At 47.3% G+C, this 18014-nt stretch overlaps 1 protein-coding gene across 2 annotated transcripts in view; it reads left to right on the top strand.

Moving 5' to 3' along the window:
• Nucleotides 1-7961: 7961 nt before the first annotated feature.
• Stat5b (signal transducer and activator of transcription 5B) overlaps nucleotides 7962-18014 on the top strand; it is a 67314-nt gene continuing 57261 nt past the window's right edge. The window contains exon 1 of one of the 2 annotated variants that reach the window (XM_051176532.1): nucleotides 7962-8261. The gene's annotated coding sequence lies outside the window, so the exon portion shown is untranslated. The remainder of the gene's footprint in view (nucleotides 8262-18014) is intronic. The other variant, XM_051176515.1, reaches the window with a different exon arrangement.

Raw genomic sequence — 18014 nt, 5'->3', positions numbered from 1 at the left:
CTTTATTCTCCCCAGTTTTATTCTCTTTACTTTAGAAGGGGAAACCTGAAGTTTTTCTGCAGAAGTTGAAATGTCTGGGTTCTCCCCACCCCTGTGTGTGGTCACAGTGACTACTTGGCGGGGTCACGAGGAAAGGAATTGAAAACTTGGGGGGGTGTAAGGAAGATGGGGGAACCTTGCTTCTCAGATGCTCTGCAGGGACCAGGTAGGGCGAGGGGCTCTGGAGGAGGAAGCGTAGTCCTTTCTCCCCTCTTCCTCCTCCCCTCTGTCCAGTGGGTTGGAATGGGAGCCAATTATGCCTGAAGCTCCAGATGAGCATCAATGGGCAATGCTGGCAGTGACCATGAAAGTGATTTTACCAATGGGAATAAAAGGCCAGTCAGGGGAAATGACTTGGCCAGAGTCTTGAAGCCCATCAGTAGCAGATCCAAACGCACTGTCCCATGATCTAGGGACCCCATTTGACACCTGTGCCCATCAGTCTTTCACAGCACACAAGTATGGAAGTGAGTGAAGCAGATCCATCTAATTCCTTAGGTTTCCCAAGTTCTCTGAGCTAACTCTGTAGGCAGAAAACCACGCTGGTCATGACCTCTGTCTGGACACCTGAGAGCCTGTAGTACAGAGCTGCCCACCCACTTCCAGGCATCAGCTTCTCCAGACCCTTCTCCTAGGACCTGCAGAAGTCTGCTTCTCCTACCAAACACCTGGCTGGGTGGGCTTGGCGTGCTGGGAAGATGGCTAGGCCTGTGTCCTAGAACACTAGGATGGCGATGTCAGCAAGCAAACCTAGGAGTAGAAGAGTCTTCAGAGCCCACTCGTGTCCCCAGACCCAACCAGGGCTCACAGGTCATTCCCCAGCTGGCCTCTACTCTAGCCCTCTCCTCTTTAAACATCCCCCCACACCTTTTGCTTTTTTTTTTTTTTTTTTTTTGAGACAAAGTGTAGTCTTGTCTTAGCTGTCCTGGAACTTGTTCTGTAGACTAGGCTGGCCTCGATCCATCTGTTTCTGTCTCCTGAGTGCTGGAATTAAAGGTGTGTGCCACCACTTTCTTGCCATTATTGTGTGTGCATACACTGTGGCACTTGTGGGGAGGTAAGGTGACAACAACATGGAATAAAGCCTCTCTGTTAACCTTACATGAGTGGCAAGAGACTTTACCCATTTTACCCAGTGCAGCTTGTGCCTTTTGCTTGTTGATCAGCGATTAGTGGGCAGTGGAGTATAGGAAAGCTCTACGACTTTCCCAAGATGGGAGCCAAGGAGTTGGCTTGGGGGCAGAGGTGACTTCTGGATAACACAACTACCTAGAAGTGTCAACTTTGTTTTTCCTTTTATTTTTCTTTCAGTCCTTTGGTTTGTTGTCTGCCATTTCCCACCACAAAGCACCCTGGTGGTTTTAGGGGACCAAGCTCTAGAAGAGAAAACAGGCTGGGGAGAAAGGGAATAGGAAGATGAGACACTGCCTGGTATCTGGATGGAACTGGGAGTAGAGGCTGTGTTTCATTCCCAATTCTGGCTTGCAGTATTCAGAGGGGTTAATAAATTAAACACACATACACAGACACACACGAAAGCTCAATATGATGGCATGCACTTGTAGACCCTGCACTAGGGATGTGGAGATAGGTTGGTGCCTGGGGCTCACTGTCTAGCCATCTTAGCATGGTCCACTCTCTCAAGTCCCAGTGAGAGATCCTATCTCAACAAGTAAGGTAGACAGCTCCTGAGAAGGACACCTGGGTTTGACCTCTGGCCTCCACATGTGTGTGTACACATGTTCCCGTACACACGTGTACCCATACACACGTATACCCATACACACCAGTGCACCATACACATGTACACACACCCAAAAAAAAATCACACAGAAACAAATTCCTCTCCACGCCATCTTGACCTGAATCATGGCACATTTGTGCTAATATGCTAGGTAGCTCAACCAATCTTTCCTACAGCCTTGGAAGGGAGGCACGTCTGGAATCAGGCCAGTGATTCATCCATGAAAGAGACCTGTCAGAAACTATATGTCTGGTATTGTATGTAATCGCCGCCACCAACAGCTTGTTGGGTAGGGTCTCAGTGACCATTCCTAGGTGTGCCACCTCCAAGCCCAGGCCACACTTGCAAAGTAAGGAGGTCTCCTCTGGCTGCCCTAGCCCTGATGGTTCTATGGTATTAAATGTAGCTCCTGTATCATTCTAAGCAGGGTCCTCTTGTACAGAATGAGCCTGTGTTAGCATGTATTGAATGAAGGTGGGTTTGATTTTATAGAGAGGAGAAAGGTAATACTAAGTGTTTTTTTTTTTTTTTTTGCCTTGCCCTCAGAGCCCAGGGTAGCCTGAAGGGCCTGCAAAGTACCTGTTAGGGAGACTAGAAGGAGGTAGAGGTCTCCCTTGGCCTAGCTGTGCCCAGGGTAGGCAAGTGGAACAAAATCACCACTATTTCATCTGCTCAGCCTCCTCGCCAGAGGGGCGTTCCCAAGAACATTAGGGTGTCCCAGGAAGTGTTTGTGTCCTGTAGCTGGAAGTGGGGACCAGACACCCCTGAGGCTCTTCAACACCCTCCTTCACACCATCTGAGCTCTGCTTGGACTGTCTACAACCGTTTCAGCCTCCAGCCTTGGCCACAGACCAGTGCTCAGCACCTACCCCACATCTCTGTAGAATTGCTGTTCTGTTAATGGCCTTGAAGCCAGAGTGAGTTGGATAGTGTGTGTGTGTGTGTGTGTTTTCTCTGTGAATGCTGACTAGGGGAAGGAGCCTCAGGATTGGGGTGAACCCCTTTCTGTCCCCTGGTCTCTAACACTCTTCAGAGAAGTCAATTTACAGAGAACTCACCAAGAGAACACAAGGCTGCTCTGCCTGAGGCACCATGACTATCCTTTGTTTCTGGGAATAGGGAGAAGGGAGGGAGGGGGTAGGACTAGCCTGGCTGGTGTGGTGGAGGGTGGGAAGCTTGCTTCCTTTGCTCAGCTGCCATGCCCACCTACCCAGAAGACAGGGTGATAGATCAGGTACTCTAGACACAGAGAAGAGGATGCAGATACCACACTGGGTATCCATGTCCTCTCTGGCCAGGTGGGCAGAAAGATACCTGCTCTTTGCACACCCTGCTTACAGCAGGCATAGGCCAGGGACATGGTAGGAGAGAGTGGAATGGGCAGGAGTGGGCTTGGCCATGGTTCTGAGCAGCCAGACCGGCCTGGCTTTGTGTCCTCAGCCTGATGACTATCTGGGCCCCTCTTCCCGCTGAGCTAGTTTGTCCTCCTTCCAGCCCAACAAGAACTCTTTTGTGCCTTGACCAGCCTGTGCTCAACCTCAAGTCTTCTGGGGGTATGCAAGAGAGGGCTCCTTCCCCCCCCCCCCCAACGCTCTGCCACTTTCCTTTGTTATGACTTCAGGGGGTTGCTTTTCACTGTTCCTCATTGTTCCCTGGTGTCTTAAATCTCCAACCCACCCACATCGTCCTTGCCTGCTTCCTGTGCTCCAACCTTCAAACTAGGCCTCCATCATCCCAGAAGCAAATGGAGACCCTAACATCAAAAGAAGGCTGAGCCCATGCCCCAGTCCTCTGCTTTGGCTTTGGGCCAGGCCTCCTTAGACTGCTGAGCTCAGCCTCAGCTTGGGCTTTCCCTTCACCCTGGATTTCAGCCACCCTAGTCCCCTTGCTCCCCTTTCCAACCCCAGGCCATTCCACCCACCTTTGGCCTGTTGCTGAAATTATTTGGCGATCTAGAAGAAAACACAAACTCTTTAGAGAACATGGGCCCGATACAAACCTCTGCCCTGTGATCTTGTGCAACCCACTCTACCTCTCTGAGCTGAGCACTCCCTTTTGCAAAAGGAGGATAGCAAGACCCATCTGTCAGGATTTCTGTTAAGACTCCACCACAAGGCTGCAGATTGTAGCATCAGGGAGGCTGAGGCAGAATCGCTTCAGCTACATAGTAAATTCAAGAACCACCTGGGCTGACTCTGTCTCAACAAGCCAGCAAACCAGTCAGTCATGGTGCTGGGCATTATGTGGGTCATGTGACCCTTCTTCTAGCCCTAATCAGTTTTTTCAAGCACTGTGTCCTACTGCTTATTCAGAACAGGGGCTTTATACATACTTGTTAGATAGGAAGCCTCTTAAAACAGCTCAGGACTTTCTGAGGCTCCAAGTTCAGGGTATATCCCAGACCACTCTCCCCAGCCCAGAGCCCCCACAAGGGCTCTGCCTTTTACAGTCCTGGCTTATGCCTGCTCACATCTTACTGACCTGTTTTCCAGCCCATGGCAACAGCAGCAGCAGCGGTGGTACAGCAGCAGCAGCATCTTTGTTTGCTGCTGACCTGACTTTGGAGTTCCTAACCTGCCCTGCAAGCCAGCAAGATACTGGCTGTGCTGGAACTGTTTCCTCTGCATCAGCCACACCCTCCCTTGGTTAATGCCCTATTGCCCCAGGACTCTGAGTGTAGAGGGCATGGTGACCCTGTCCCAGGAGACACAGGGGCCCCTGAGCTTTCCAGAGAGCCACCCTTTAACTATTCCTGGAAGGGTGCCCAGGTAGGTGAGGTACACAGGTGCCAGACAGGAGTGCCTGAGAATCTCCAGGTGGTGAGCCCTGCCTGGATCCGTACCTCCATCACTCTGCTCCCCTCCCTACTCCTCCCCTCCCCTCAGCAAAAATCTGCACCCTACTGACCTGGCAAACTGGCTGGGACTGAACTGAGAGAACGAGAAAGCATGTCTTCCTTAAACCAGGCAGCACGCTTAGCTGGTTTCATAAGCATGTCTCTCTCTCTCTCTCTCTCTCTCTCTCTCTCTCTCTCTCTCGGGTTTAACCTTGCAGTGATCCTCCAGCCCCTGCTTCTCAAGTGTTGGGATCACAAGGCTGTCTCAGCACACCCAGGCACATTTCCTACCTTTTCCTTCAAAAACAAAAATACCCATTTAACTACTTTTCTTCCCCCCCCCCCCCAAGGAATAAGAGGCACAAGGTCCAAAAGGACAGGCAGAGAATAACTGGTTCTCTTTCCCTGATATTCATGTCCCTTCTGGAGGGACACCCACTGCTGTTAGGGTCTTGCGTGTACCCCGAAAGATTGTATTTGCTTCACTCCCTTCCCACCCCTGCCACTATGACTTACACGTGAGGGGACACTGAGGCTCTCAGACGTTGAGCAGTTAGAGGGAGGACACGTGGTTGATAAATTGGCAAAGCTGGACGAGAGTCTAACTGTTACTCTTGAGCAGAAGCAATTCTGAATCCCATCAGAGCCCCTTCCAAGACATTGGCTGGGACAGCTTCTGCTGGCCCTAGAACTCTGGGGTCTCTGGTGTCCTGTCTGTCAAGTGTCTGGCCTCCTCTCTGGCTCTACAGGCCTGTTCTGACTTCTTCTCATACCAAAAAAGGGGAATTCCCATGAGTGCCCTTCCCTGGCTAATCTGTGGCAGGTGGTTCCCCGGGGCCAGACTGATTCCTGGGATCCAGAGACATCTTTAGAGGGAAGCCACATAAACATGGGTCTCTGGCTGCAGGGGATCATGGTTGTGGTTTCAATTACGTTTCAAGTAGATGGTCTCATGATGTCCCTGTGGCTATGAAGGGAGGATGTGAAAAGAAGGAGCTGTTCTCTGTAGCAGCCATATGGCCATCCATGAGCGTGAAGGACAGAGGCTCCAGTGAGAACCAGAAGTGTGTAGAGCCTTAGGCCTTGAGGCTCTTCCGAGCAGTCTCTTGGCCAGGTTGGAGTGGACTGAGAGCTGCCCGCAGTGGTCATCTCTTTACCTCCAGGTATCTTTCTGGAATCTTCCAGGGTCTTACTTTCCTATTCAATTTCCTTCCAGCACTTTCTGGGTCCTAACAACTTAGGAGAAGTGTGGCCCTATGATCCAAAGAAGATGTATCCAGGCTCTTCTGAATTGTCAAGCGGGGAGGAAGCTGTTGAACTTTACTTCCTGTCCTGGAGTGACAGCCTTCTGTTTTGCTGAGGTAGCCACAAAACATTCCATCCTTTATGTCTCCAAACACAGGACTAACTGGCTACCTAGTGAGCAGTCAGAGATGTGCCATGGTTTTCATGAATAGAGTGGTAGCTGAGTTGAGTCCTAGACCATCCAATCTTGGGGAAAGGGCTTTAAATCTTAGCTCTTATTAATAATAATAATAGTTAACAGAAATATAGTGCTTGACAGTGTTTGAAGTATGTCATGTCTCTTAGCTCACTTGATTCTCAGGATGCCATGAGACAGTATTGATATTACTATGTGGTGAAAACAGAGATCAAGGCAAAAAAGAAAAAAAAATGCTTACAATGGTATGACTGTTTTTGGGCCTTGTGCTCTTGATGTGTACACAGTACTTGTAATTTCCTTTTCCAAGGTATAGCATATTTACTGGGTGTCTACACCAGGCTGGGTGTGGGTGGGGGGATTTAAAGGTGAACAGGATATTTTGTCTGCCTTTGGAGGAGACACATGCTAATAAATTGCTCTTCGATACAAAAGGTATGGTGATAAGGCATGGCATGTGGTAAGAAACAGGAGGGTAACAGTCATACTGCCTAGACTGTAGGCCCTAGAACAGCAAGTTGTGGGTCATGGCCCTTTCACAGGGGTCACCTAAGACCATCAGAAAACAAAGTTATTTACATTACAATTCATAACAGTAGCAAAATCACAGTTATGTAGTAGCAACGAATATAATTTTATGGTTGGGGTCACCACAACTTGAGGAACTGTAAAAAGGGTCGCAGCATTGGGAAGGTTGAGAACCACTGCCCTAGAGCAAACATCACACAGAAAGGTAGGCATCGAGAGGCCAGGATTGTGTTCCTGGAAGAGAGGACAGATGCAGGTATGGATGCTTGAAAGGAGAAATGTGCCCTGAAGTTTTAACACATCATAGGCTGGCTGCAGGATTGGGGTTGGGGTGGGAGGCGACGACCCGGGGCCCAGGACCACTGCTTCCATCCACCTTCCTGCTCCAGCTCCAAACTCCCTGCCTCTATTTTTGTGCTGTGCATTGTCGGGTGTCGCCCATCCTGTGGGGCAGGAGCAGAAGGGCTTTGTGATCCGTTGTAGACCCCAAAATCTTTGTGGCTATTATTTTTCTTAAGATGAAGGGAAGGCTCCTGGGAACAAGCACATGGGAGAGCTTGCCTCTTGGTCGTGCGTGGCTAGGGAAAATTTGAGCAGAACAAATTGTAGAGAAGGGGTGTTTTGTGTGTTCGCATGGGGCTGGGAAGGGGTCCTCCCACTTTTGCCCCTGCAGCTGGGTTTCTGTACCTCCGATGGGCGTTGCTTCCAGGCTGGCCCGGCTGGCCCTTGGAGGGTTGCCAGGGAAACCACTGGCCAGCTCCAGAGATGGAGCACAGGAGAATGGGTGACTCAGGTTGCCTTCTCTTGCACACAGCAACCCCTTCCCAACATCAGGGGAAAAATCATAGAGACCCTGTACTCCTGAAGTGGACACAGACGGCCCTTGATAAACCTGTCACAGGTGTAACCTTGACTAGTGGCAAAAATTCCCAGGGAAGAAGACATCTCCCCTGTGACCCATAGATTCAACCAGGAACAATCCACCGATCCAGTCAGCTCGATCCTGTTTGTGTCCGTCGGGGTAGTGCCACAGGGGCCCTGGTTTAAGCCGCCCTCCGGGGAACAAACCCGGGATAATTATTGATCGGGGTTACCATGGACTTCTGCCCTCAGCCTGAGTGCTAGAGGACTCGGAACGAGGCCCTGGTTCCCGGCGGGAGGGAGGTGGGCGGGTCTCGAGGTGGGGGTGGTGGTCCAATGGCCGGGATCACAGCGGCCCGCTCCCTTGAGAGGTGGTCGCCCCCACCCAAGCAAAGCAGCAAGTGCCGGGCGCCCGGGCGCGGGCTCAGCGAGCAGCGGGAGCGCGCGGCGCAGGCCGGGCGGAGAGCGCCACAGCGCCCCGCGGCGCGCAGAGGGTTCCGGGGCCCCGCAGGGCGGCCGCGCAGGGGGCGCGAAGGGACCTCGGGGCTGGGGAGCACGCGCTGGGAGGAACCAGGAAGCAGGGCGCGCTCGGGGCTACGGGCGGGCGCGCGTCCCCGGAGCCTGGGCGCGAGAGCGGCGCGCGCGCCCCCGTGGGCCCCGGCGGGAGGAGAGTCGGCGGCTCAAGCCGTCACCCCGGGCGGGGACCGAGCGCCGGCGACGACGCGCGGAGGTCCTGCGCGGGGAGGGAGCGAGCGGACGCGAGAGAGCGTGAGGGGCCGGAGGAACCGCTGGCTCCGGTGGGGCAGAACGAGGTAGGCGCTGCGCCCGGCGTGGGGCCGCGGGCCGGGGAGCCCGGGCGGGGCCCCCGAGCTCTTACTGCCTTGAAGCTGGGCAGGGCCGCGCTGCCGCCATCGCTCCGGGGCCGTGGGGAGGCCGCGGGGGCCGCGCGCCGGGCGGCTGCGGAGGGGCCCAGGGCGCTGGCGGGGGGCGCGAAGGGGGCGCGCGGAGGCCGCGGCGGGGGGCGCCGTAGATGCGGTGGAAAGTGTTGGCGCGTGCGTGTCATGATGGGTGTGTGAGGGACACCCCCAGAGCCGATCCCCTGGGAGCGAGGGGGACTGCTGTCGGCCGCCTCACGCCTTGCTGTTGCAATTCTCAAGTGTCTGTTCTCTCCCAGTTTTTCCTCTTACTGTTATTATCTCCCACCCCCAAAAAGTGGGGTGCCGGAGACCCTGGGGAGAGAGATGAGCCGGAGATGCCCACTGGGGTGGGGGGGTACTAGCAAAGCTTCAAGAAATAGCGCCTTATAAGGAGCCAAGACAATAAATACGAGTATTTTGATAAGGCTCTGGGCTACGGGATCCCACGTCAGGACCTGCCAGGCCTGGGCTTGTATGTGTGGTGTGGTGGTGGGATGCGGGCTGCCTCCCTCCCTCCCTCCCCCCCTCTCTCTGTCTCTCTCTCTCTCTCTCCCTCCTTTCCTGCCTCCCTCCCGCCTGCCCCCCAAGCCAGGGTTGAAGAGTGAAAAAAAAGTGCTCCTGGTGTCGGGGGTAGATATGGGGAGTCGGAAGGAGAGCTGTCTTATCACCAAAGCTGGTCTGAGGCTAAAGGAATCTGGCAAGATGGTCAGGGTGATCAAAAAACTTGTGCAGAGCAGGAGGCGTTTGCAAACACTTGTAGCCAGCAGCGAAGGGAAAGGCGAAGAAAAACACGCGCCAGCGTTTAGGAAGCTGGGATGTGAAAGCCACCAGGATTTTGAAGGCAAAAAGAGATACCAATTCTCTTTCTCCAAGACCCGTGCCCACTGTTTTGTTCTTGTCTTGCTGTGGATCGTAATTTACATTACATAAGTAATGCCAAACTGGTTATAGAATCTTAGATTTCAGAAGCCTCCACCCTCCATGGAGGCCCAGACAGGTGGAATTCCTTGCCAGCTCAGGTCACTGTTTAGTAGTTTAGGGACTCAAACTTATCCTCAAGGACCCATCCTGTGCAGTGAAGTAGATCTTTGCATAAGGAGGATTCTATAGGCTGGCTGTCCATTAGCATATCCTCAGAGAGTATCCCTTGAGAGGGCTAGTGTGTCACTGTTGGCTTTGTGCAGCCTGGTAGTAGTGGCATTTATCATCTGCTTGTATCTTGGGTTTCCAAATCGGTTGGATAGCTGCCTGGGCCATAATAACCTTTCAGCTGTTGAGTTTACGTTATTGTGTTACCATTCAGTTAGGATACAGGACTTCTCTTGCCTGGGCGCTCTGGTGTTGTTCATTTGCTTTTGTTGTCTGACGTTCACTGTCTGTAGTATGTGTTTCATGTATGTGTTATTTATTTCCTGTTTTTCAACTTTCATTTGTGAACTCTGAATTGGTTTTGAACCTTTTCAGTTGGGGGAATTCTGTTGATTGGCCTCCGCATACATTTATGTGTTTGTGTGCTGGCCATTTTCATCCTTGTGAAAGAATACAAATTCCTAACTGATAGTGCTGGATGGGAAAGGGGCTGGTGGTTTTAAGGAAAAACTTCACCACACAGCCCTTGGTGACATCTGTCCGTCCAGTTAAAACATCACCATACCTTTGGCCAAGCGTCACTGAAGGGTAGCCTGTTTTCTGTAGGTTTTAAGGATGGTTATGTTCAAGCACCAAGTTGAAATACAGCAAAGGAATGGGAAGGTCTCCCCACCCCACCCCCACCCCCACCCCCATCAGAAAGAAAACAAAAAACAAGAGCTGATTTCTGTCTGTAGCAGTCTGGTGATTGCATAACTCAGGGCTGAATTTCTCCACAAACCTTTGCCGTAGACCCTGTGATGTCACCTTCTCCCTAATTCTTACCTTCCCTGTTTTCTTGTTTCTGCCAAGAAGCTATCAATGTATGTTATGTTGAGTTTAAGATGGGTATGTTTCTTAAATGTGTACTTCATACTATATAGAGGAGGAGGAGGAGGAAAAGGTGCTATCAATGCTTGAAGTATTACAACATAAATATTTTGGTCAACACTTCCTATTGGCTCTGAGTTCTCATTTTACCTCCATTTTCTTAGTCTCAACTGATTTCTCTTCTTCCTTCTCCTTCTCATACACAAAGACCACATCAAGATCGAACGGGTCACTTACTACCTTTTGGTCCATATTTAATTTCTTCCTCCCAATGATGTTAAAGTTAGTGTGTGTTTGTATGTGTTTATACAGATAAATCTGCCTGCAGTGTTTCCTTTGGCTTGTTACTATGTAGGCAGGTGACACATGTGACCTTACAGCAGAAGGAAGGTGATTAGAAAAAAAAAAGGTAAATAACACGTTTAAGTCTGATATTAGCCGGAAGTGGACTCAATGGACCTCTCAGTGTCCTAGCACCCTACAAGGTGTCCGTGTATCTGCCAAGTCACGTTCCCTCAGATGTGCGGACTCTGTTGTTAGTGATATCATGCCTTTCTTTTGGAGTGTGGATTACCATAGAATTCCTATAAAGAAAGCATGCACACTGAACACAAAACAACTCCCCCCTTCCAAGTTGTTTTGTTGTTGATATTTGAGCATTTGAGAATTTTTTTAAACTACCTGAGGATAATTCCAAGTTACCTCCAATTACTGAGTTCTTCTAAAGAATGTTCTCGTACTGTGTAATGAAATTTCAAAGTCCTTTGACTCATGAACTTCTGTCTTCGTCTCCTCTCTTCCCCCTTCTCCTCCACTCGCCTTGTCTGGTTTTTAGTTTTGGTTTTTGCCCTAAAGCAGGGCATTAGGGTGCCTGCTTATAATTCTGGCTGCTAGGGAAGCTGAGGCGGGAGGGTTCAGGGTTTGAGGCTAGCCTGGGCCTCAAGAATCTGTCTCAACATAAGAAAAAAGAATGGGGGAGGGTAGTTCAGTGTGTGTCTGTGACTCTAAATCCAATCCCCAGTGCCAACAGTCTCAAACAGCTGTTCCCAAACCTATCATATTTAAAGGAATAGGGTTTTTTTTAACTTTTTTTTTTTTTTTTGAGACAAAGTCTTACTCTGTAGTACTTACTATCTGGCCTTGAATTGTGGCATTCTTCTGCCTCAGTCTCCCAAATACTGGGATTAGAGACATGAGTCAACAGGTCTACCTCCATCTTTTTTTTTTTTTTTTCCTTTGTTTAAATTTTGTGAATAAAACTGTTCTAAAACCAGAAGAGGCTTTTTCCTCTAGAGTGGTATGAACTCAACAGTTCTATGCTTATTTCTGGGAATAAGAAAGTCAGATTTAACAATCTAGTTTCCATTGATTAGGCAGGGTATTCTTTTTTTTTTTTTTTTTTTTTTTTTTTTTTTTGTACATTTAAGTTGTAAACATCATGGTGAAATTAAAAAATTAATTTGTTCCCAATTATAATGGCTTTTTTGAAGTAAATATTGGCAATGGATACTTTATTAAGGACAACCTTTTACTACTTAAAACAAACAAACAAAAAAACCCAAAAAACAAAAAAACCCAAGATGTGTTGGGGATGCCTTGGTGTATCAACATCTATGTTATTTTTACTCATTCAGGGAAAGAAACACTGCAGTTACCAGATTTTTAGTTGACATTATGAGACCCTCACTTTGGTGGTTGCAGTGTCTTACATGGTGGCATTTAGTGACTTTCGTTAGTTTGTCACACCCATGACTTCCTTGGAAGGTATTTTTGAGGTTTTCTTTCCTTTTTTTTTTTTTTTTAAATGGTAATATTGGGGTGGGGGTACTTCCTGTTTATATTTTTGACATTAGGTCCACATGTTAACCTTCTCATCAGGTCATGATTTTACTTTAAACATACAGAGACCAGCATCAGAAGTCATGCGTTTTGTCTTTGACTCATTGTCCTGCTTCGTGGAGCAGCATCACTGAGCTCAGTCCAAGACCCATTTGGGAACACAAGGCATTCTTGAATCTTTTCCCATCTCTCTTCAAGGCGGAGCACTTTTGGAAGGAACCTTAAGGCAGCCACAACAACAGAGGCGCAGTTAGTAGAGTAATGGGGCTGTTGCCAGCTCTTCCCTCCCAGGTGCCTGGAAGTTACAGCGGGAGTTAGAGTGCTGTTGATGCTAAGAAAGAACTGGCCCAGTGCGGAAGCTATAGACCCTTGTGTAGCAACTGTAGCAGCTTTCCTGATACACTGTATCATTGAGGATGAAGTAGGAACCAAAGGAAATGCAGGTCTAATAGTAGATCTCTAGAGGAATCACCCTCAGCCTGAAAGCTCTTCTTTGGTCCTCTGGGATGTTTGCCCCTGTCACACCCTCTAGGTCAGTGGCTCTCAACCTATGGGTTGAGATTCCCCTCGGGGCAACCAGGAGTTGCATATCAGATATCCTGCATATCAGATATTTACACTACAATGCATAACAGCAAAATCACAGTTATGAAGTAGCAACAAGTTTATGGTTGGAGGGTCACCACAACATAAGGGACTGTATTAAAGGATCTCAGCATTAGTTGATAACCTCTGCTCTAGGGCTTTGTGTAGCCTAGCCTAGCCTTGAACTCTGGAAGTAGCTCAGGATGGCTTTGAACTTCTCATGCTCTGTCCACCTCCAGAATGCTAGGATAACAAGGTGGTACCACCAGACCTGGTCTGATGCAGTGCTGGAGGGTTTGATGAATGCTAACACTCTACCCATTACACTGCATCCCTGGACCCTCAATGGTTTTTCTACAAGTCACTGTGAATGTAAATGCTGGCAAGTTCTGTAGAGCCATAGAGCCTTGGGGAGAAGGACCCATTCGGTGTTGTTTCTGTTTCCCGGTCTCTACTAACTTTCTTCTAAATAGCGGAATGACTAAATAGACTCGGAACTGACTCGGCTGCTGGTGTTTGTGGTTTCAAGGCAGTTTCTCTCTTCTATGTTTTCTTTTGGATCACAGCTCCAAAAGAAATAAGCACCTTGGCATGAAGCAGGGTTATGCATAGTGAAATTTGCAAACCGAGTTGAGTTAAGCCTTGGGGTGCCTTGACCTCCTGTTCTCTCCATACCATTTGTCTCACAGGGTATTTTCTTCTTTGGGTTTAATTACAGTAATTACTCCCATTTCCTCCTGTATCGTGCCATGAAGATGAAAAATACGGGAACTGGTTGAGGGACTGGTTGTCTCTTCCTTGCTCTTCCTAAACCTACCTACCACTTCACTCTCCATTAATCTTTCCATTGCCTCTGACACTCTGAAGAGCCCTTTAAAAATTCTTCGCACATTTCTATTATGAAGAGAAATAGCTGCATATTCTATGCACGGTTAGATTTTTTTTAAGTACTTTTACTGACTCATTTTAAAAATCATACTAAGATAGAGAACATGGTTTGAGAGCAGTAATGAGATTCTCAGAAAATATGAAAACTTTCCTTTCTGGCTGGTTATAGAAAGGTTGGGGAAGGCAAGGGGAAATACATCAATGAGCCAATCAATTATTGTTATTTGTTGAGATTAATTTGGTGACTAATATTTTCAATGCCCATTGGGCTAGTAGATATGAGTGGCTTTACTCTGTAATGATAATAGGACAAACCTCAGGGTTTTCTGATATTGCTTGTTTTTCCCTGGCAGGGGATTTCTTTGCATATGGGGAACCAGGCCAAGGTTGCCAATCATAGCCACATGTGTGATTTGTATTAAAAATAATTGTTTAAAGCCAGGTGTGGTGGCCCATATTTTTAATTCCAGCATTAAGGAGACAGAGCAGGGCTGTGAGTTTGAAGTCAACCTGATAAGTTCCAAGTAGCCAGAGCTACATAGGGAAATCGTCTGAGCTGTGGTTATTGTTGTTATTATTATTAAATACTGTGGGCTACAGTACTGCATAACATGGCCTTACAAGTAGATACACTACTTATATAATAATTATTTTGCCACCCTTCAAGAAATAGACAGGAAATTAATTAAAAAGTACTTCAATTTATGTCCAGACTCAGAGCTGAATGTTCAGTGTGTCAGACAATGTTACGTGTGTGTGTGTGTGTGTGTGTGTGTGTGTGTGTGTGATGTATAGGTTAGAGGTGAATTTCAGGTATTAGCTTTTGAGACAGGACTTCAAACTGGGCCTTACTGATTGGATTTGGATGTTTGGCCAATGATCCTCAGGGGTGGGTCACCCCTTCTTCATCTTCCCAGGGCTGGGGTTACAGATGTTCACCACCACCGTACCCACCTCTCTTAGATGGGCTTTAGAGATTGAACTCAGGGCCTTGTGCATGTGTGGTAAGTGCTTTACACACTGAGTCATTCCCCCAGCTCCCTGCTGCTCTGTGTTTTATGGTCCTCAGAGGAATGGATATTATCTCCAGATAAAAATGAAGAAATGACCACAGAGAAGTTAAGTAACTCATCCAAGGTCACACTGCTAGTAACCGCAGGGCTCAGGCTAAAACCCTGACCCATCCTTAACCACTGCACCCAGGGACAGCAGACACCTGCAGCTTTGGAATGACACAGGTGGTTTCCTTAAATCTATGTTTCTTCATTTTTCCATAGGAGAAGAGTTATAAGCTGCCCCCCCCCCCGCCTCTGCATACAGACAGAGGGATGATTTGTGCTATGCAGTAGCTGTAGTTTATGTAAGATATGTCTCCTTACAGAGAACAGACTATCTGGCTCATTTTATTTACAATTTTATTTTGAAAGGACTTAAGCTTCTATTCTTGAAAAGCCTTCTAGAGATTTCAATTACAATTTCTGAACTACAACAATTTAAAAGTGTTACTTAAGTGGGGTAACTTTTTCTTTTTTTTAAGTTTGTATATATGTGTGTCTGGGTGGAGATAGGCAGGTGAGTGCAGGTACCAAGGCCTGAGGCATTGGACCCTCCCCTCCCCCAGGGTGGAGGTGCTGGGTACTGAACCAGGCAGAGTCCTATTCCTCTGCAAGAGCAATGTGTGCTCTCAACTGCTGAGCCATCTTTCCAGCCTTTGGGGACATCTTTTGAGGGAGCTCAACCAATTAATGTGTATTGAGACCAAAACAAAGGCCATTAGAAGTTCCCCCAAGCTGGGAGTTGGGTGTGAAATTAAATCTTAGAGACAGAATTCACAGCCTTGAAGTAAATGTGACCTAAATTAGGTAGTTCAAGTCACAGTGGAGGAAATCTGAATTCCCTAGGCAGAGTCTACCCCTCTTTAAACAAACAGAGGATGTCAGCACCTGTCACTGCCACCTTTGACCGGGGCTGAGTTTTCTTTGAATGTTGACAAAAGTTACATTGTCAGTGGAAAAACCTTAATGTGAGATGTCTGTAAGTCAGAATTTCCTTATGCCTCACTGTAGGCAGCGAGAGCCTACAGCTCAAACCATTCTCTTTGTGTGTTTTCCCCCTTTGCCTGATATGTTTGCAAAGCCTTCAGTGGGGTTTTCCAACATTTTAGGTGAGTAAACGAGAAAAGCTTTGAAAACTCCTTCATGTTGTCTAAAATGCAAAGCCTATAGATGGTAGAGCATGGTTTGGGGAAGTGTAGGACTTTAAAAGCCCAATCTAGGCCAAATGTCTTGAATAAACTTCACTCATATAATTTATTAGAGCACAACAGCGTGCTTGCAACAGAAGGGAATCTTAGGACACTTAATCTCTTACAGTACTTTATCAGTCCTAAGATATATGCAAGGGAGCTACAGTTTTAAAAGAGGCAAAAATGTTCTCTCAGAAATAATGTTTCTGTTTATTTCATTGTTCTTTTTTGTTTTGCTTTGTTTTTTGAAGGAGGTTCTCACTGTGTAGTCCAGGCTGACCATATACTCTCAATGTAGCCTAGTCTACCCTCAGCTTGTAGGAGGCTCAGCTCTCTAAGTGAGCTACTACACTTCTCTTAGAATCCAAGTCAATTATATATTTTGGTTTTGTTTATTATGTTTGTGCGTGCTGCTAGAAATCGAATCCAGAGATTTGTGCACAGTAGACAAATCAAGTACTCTACCACTGAGCTATAGTCTCAGACCCAGGTCACATTTTATGGTTGGGAAATGTAGCAAACTAGAGAGTATCCAGAATATACAGTTTTAACAGAGTGAAGCAGTTTAGGATCCTGTTTACAGTGGGAAGGCTTTGCACATGGGCATATGATGCAAATGTCCCCTTCTTTGACATCACCCCCGCCAAACACATTAGTCTGTAACTAATGTATCTGGAAAATCTGAATGTGCTTATATTGTCAAGACGAGTTGATCTTGCAATGAGTTTGAGTAATAATCATTATGTTGTAGCTGATGTCGGTTGCCCCTCCTTCTAACTGTTGAAGACATCAAAACAAAATAGAAAATATTTGGCTTCCCGAATGACATGGCTGCAATTCACAAGCTGAGCTGTTGATGAAGTGTGACCCTCTGGTTTTGTAATACCAGAGCCAAGCATGTGATGTGAAAGGGATGGGCACTTGAGTAAGATAGCCTACCACCACAGGACTTTGTGCTTTGCCCCTTGTGGTTTTTAAGCCCTAATTCATTTTTTTTCAATCCCTTTTGTGTGTGGTGCTGATAATTGACCCCATGGTTTCATGCATGCATTTCAGCAATAGGCTATCCTCCCAGCAACCGATCTGCAGTTTTGTTACCCAGATATGAAATATGTAGGTCTGCAGTGAGAGTAAGCTAGAAAAGTTGTGAAAATGAATGACATTTGGAAAAGACAAAGGTAAACTTTATGAAATAATTTATAAAAGGAAAAAATATATATAGACAAATAATAAAACAAAACATTTATACTCCCAAGTGTCAGAAGTCAAAATGATAACATAAGAAAAACATGGTGCCTTCATTATAGGGTTATGGATTAATATTTCATGATGTCTATATCACTTATATAAATAATAAGAGAAAGATGGATCCCAAAGAGGGAGTGGGGCAGAAGAACATGGCCAGTGTGACATCCAATAAAAACCGTAAGCAGTGGATGGGGAGGCAGAGGGGAGCTGGGGAGGAGGGGGGAGGAAGGGGAACCACTGTCAGGGTATAAAATAAATTAAATAAAAAAAATAAGCTCCTTGAATTAGATTAACAAGGACTGATATTACTGCAAGAATACAGTGTTTGGGGGTAAGGGAGCCTGGCACCCCTGGTGGGTTTTTGTTTTGTTTTTGTGGGTTTTTTTTTTTTTGTTTGTTTGCTTTTGGGTTTTTTGAGATAGGGTTTCTCTGTAGCTTTGGAGCCTGTCCTGGAACTGATTCTGTAGACCAGGCTGGCCTCGAACTCACAGAGATCCACCTGCCTCTGCCTCCCTAGTGCTGGGATTAAAGGCTTGCCACACCGCCACAGCCACTAGCACCCGGCCCCTTGGTGTTTTGTGTCAGAGTTAGTGGCCTAAATTGTCCCTCCCATCTCTGTTTACACAATGTAATGTCACCTGGCTATTTCAAACCATGCCATAAAATAATATTTAATGATTACATAAATTTCATAATACATTATTAAGTGGAAAAAAAACTCAAAATAAGAAAGAATTTTATACATACAAATTTACTTAGAAAACAACCACAGAGGAACCCTGGAAGTGATTGGAGGTGTAGGGTTTCAGAGCTTTGGGCTTCAGGGCATTTTCCAGTTTCTTCCATCCCTCGGCAACAGAGAGATCATAGCAAACAGTGTTTTC

This window comes from Phodopus roborovskii, unplaced genomic scaffold (assembly GCF_943737965.1).
Source record: "Phodopus roborovskii unplaced genomic scaffold, PHOROB, whole genome shotgun sequence".
Taxonomy (NCBI): Eukaryota; Metazoa; Chordata; class Mammalia; order Rodentia; family Cricetidae; genus Phodopus; species Phodopus roborovskii.
Note: the sequence above shows the minus strand (reverse complement) of the source record. Positions and strands in the feature narration are given on the sequence as shown.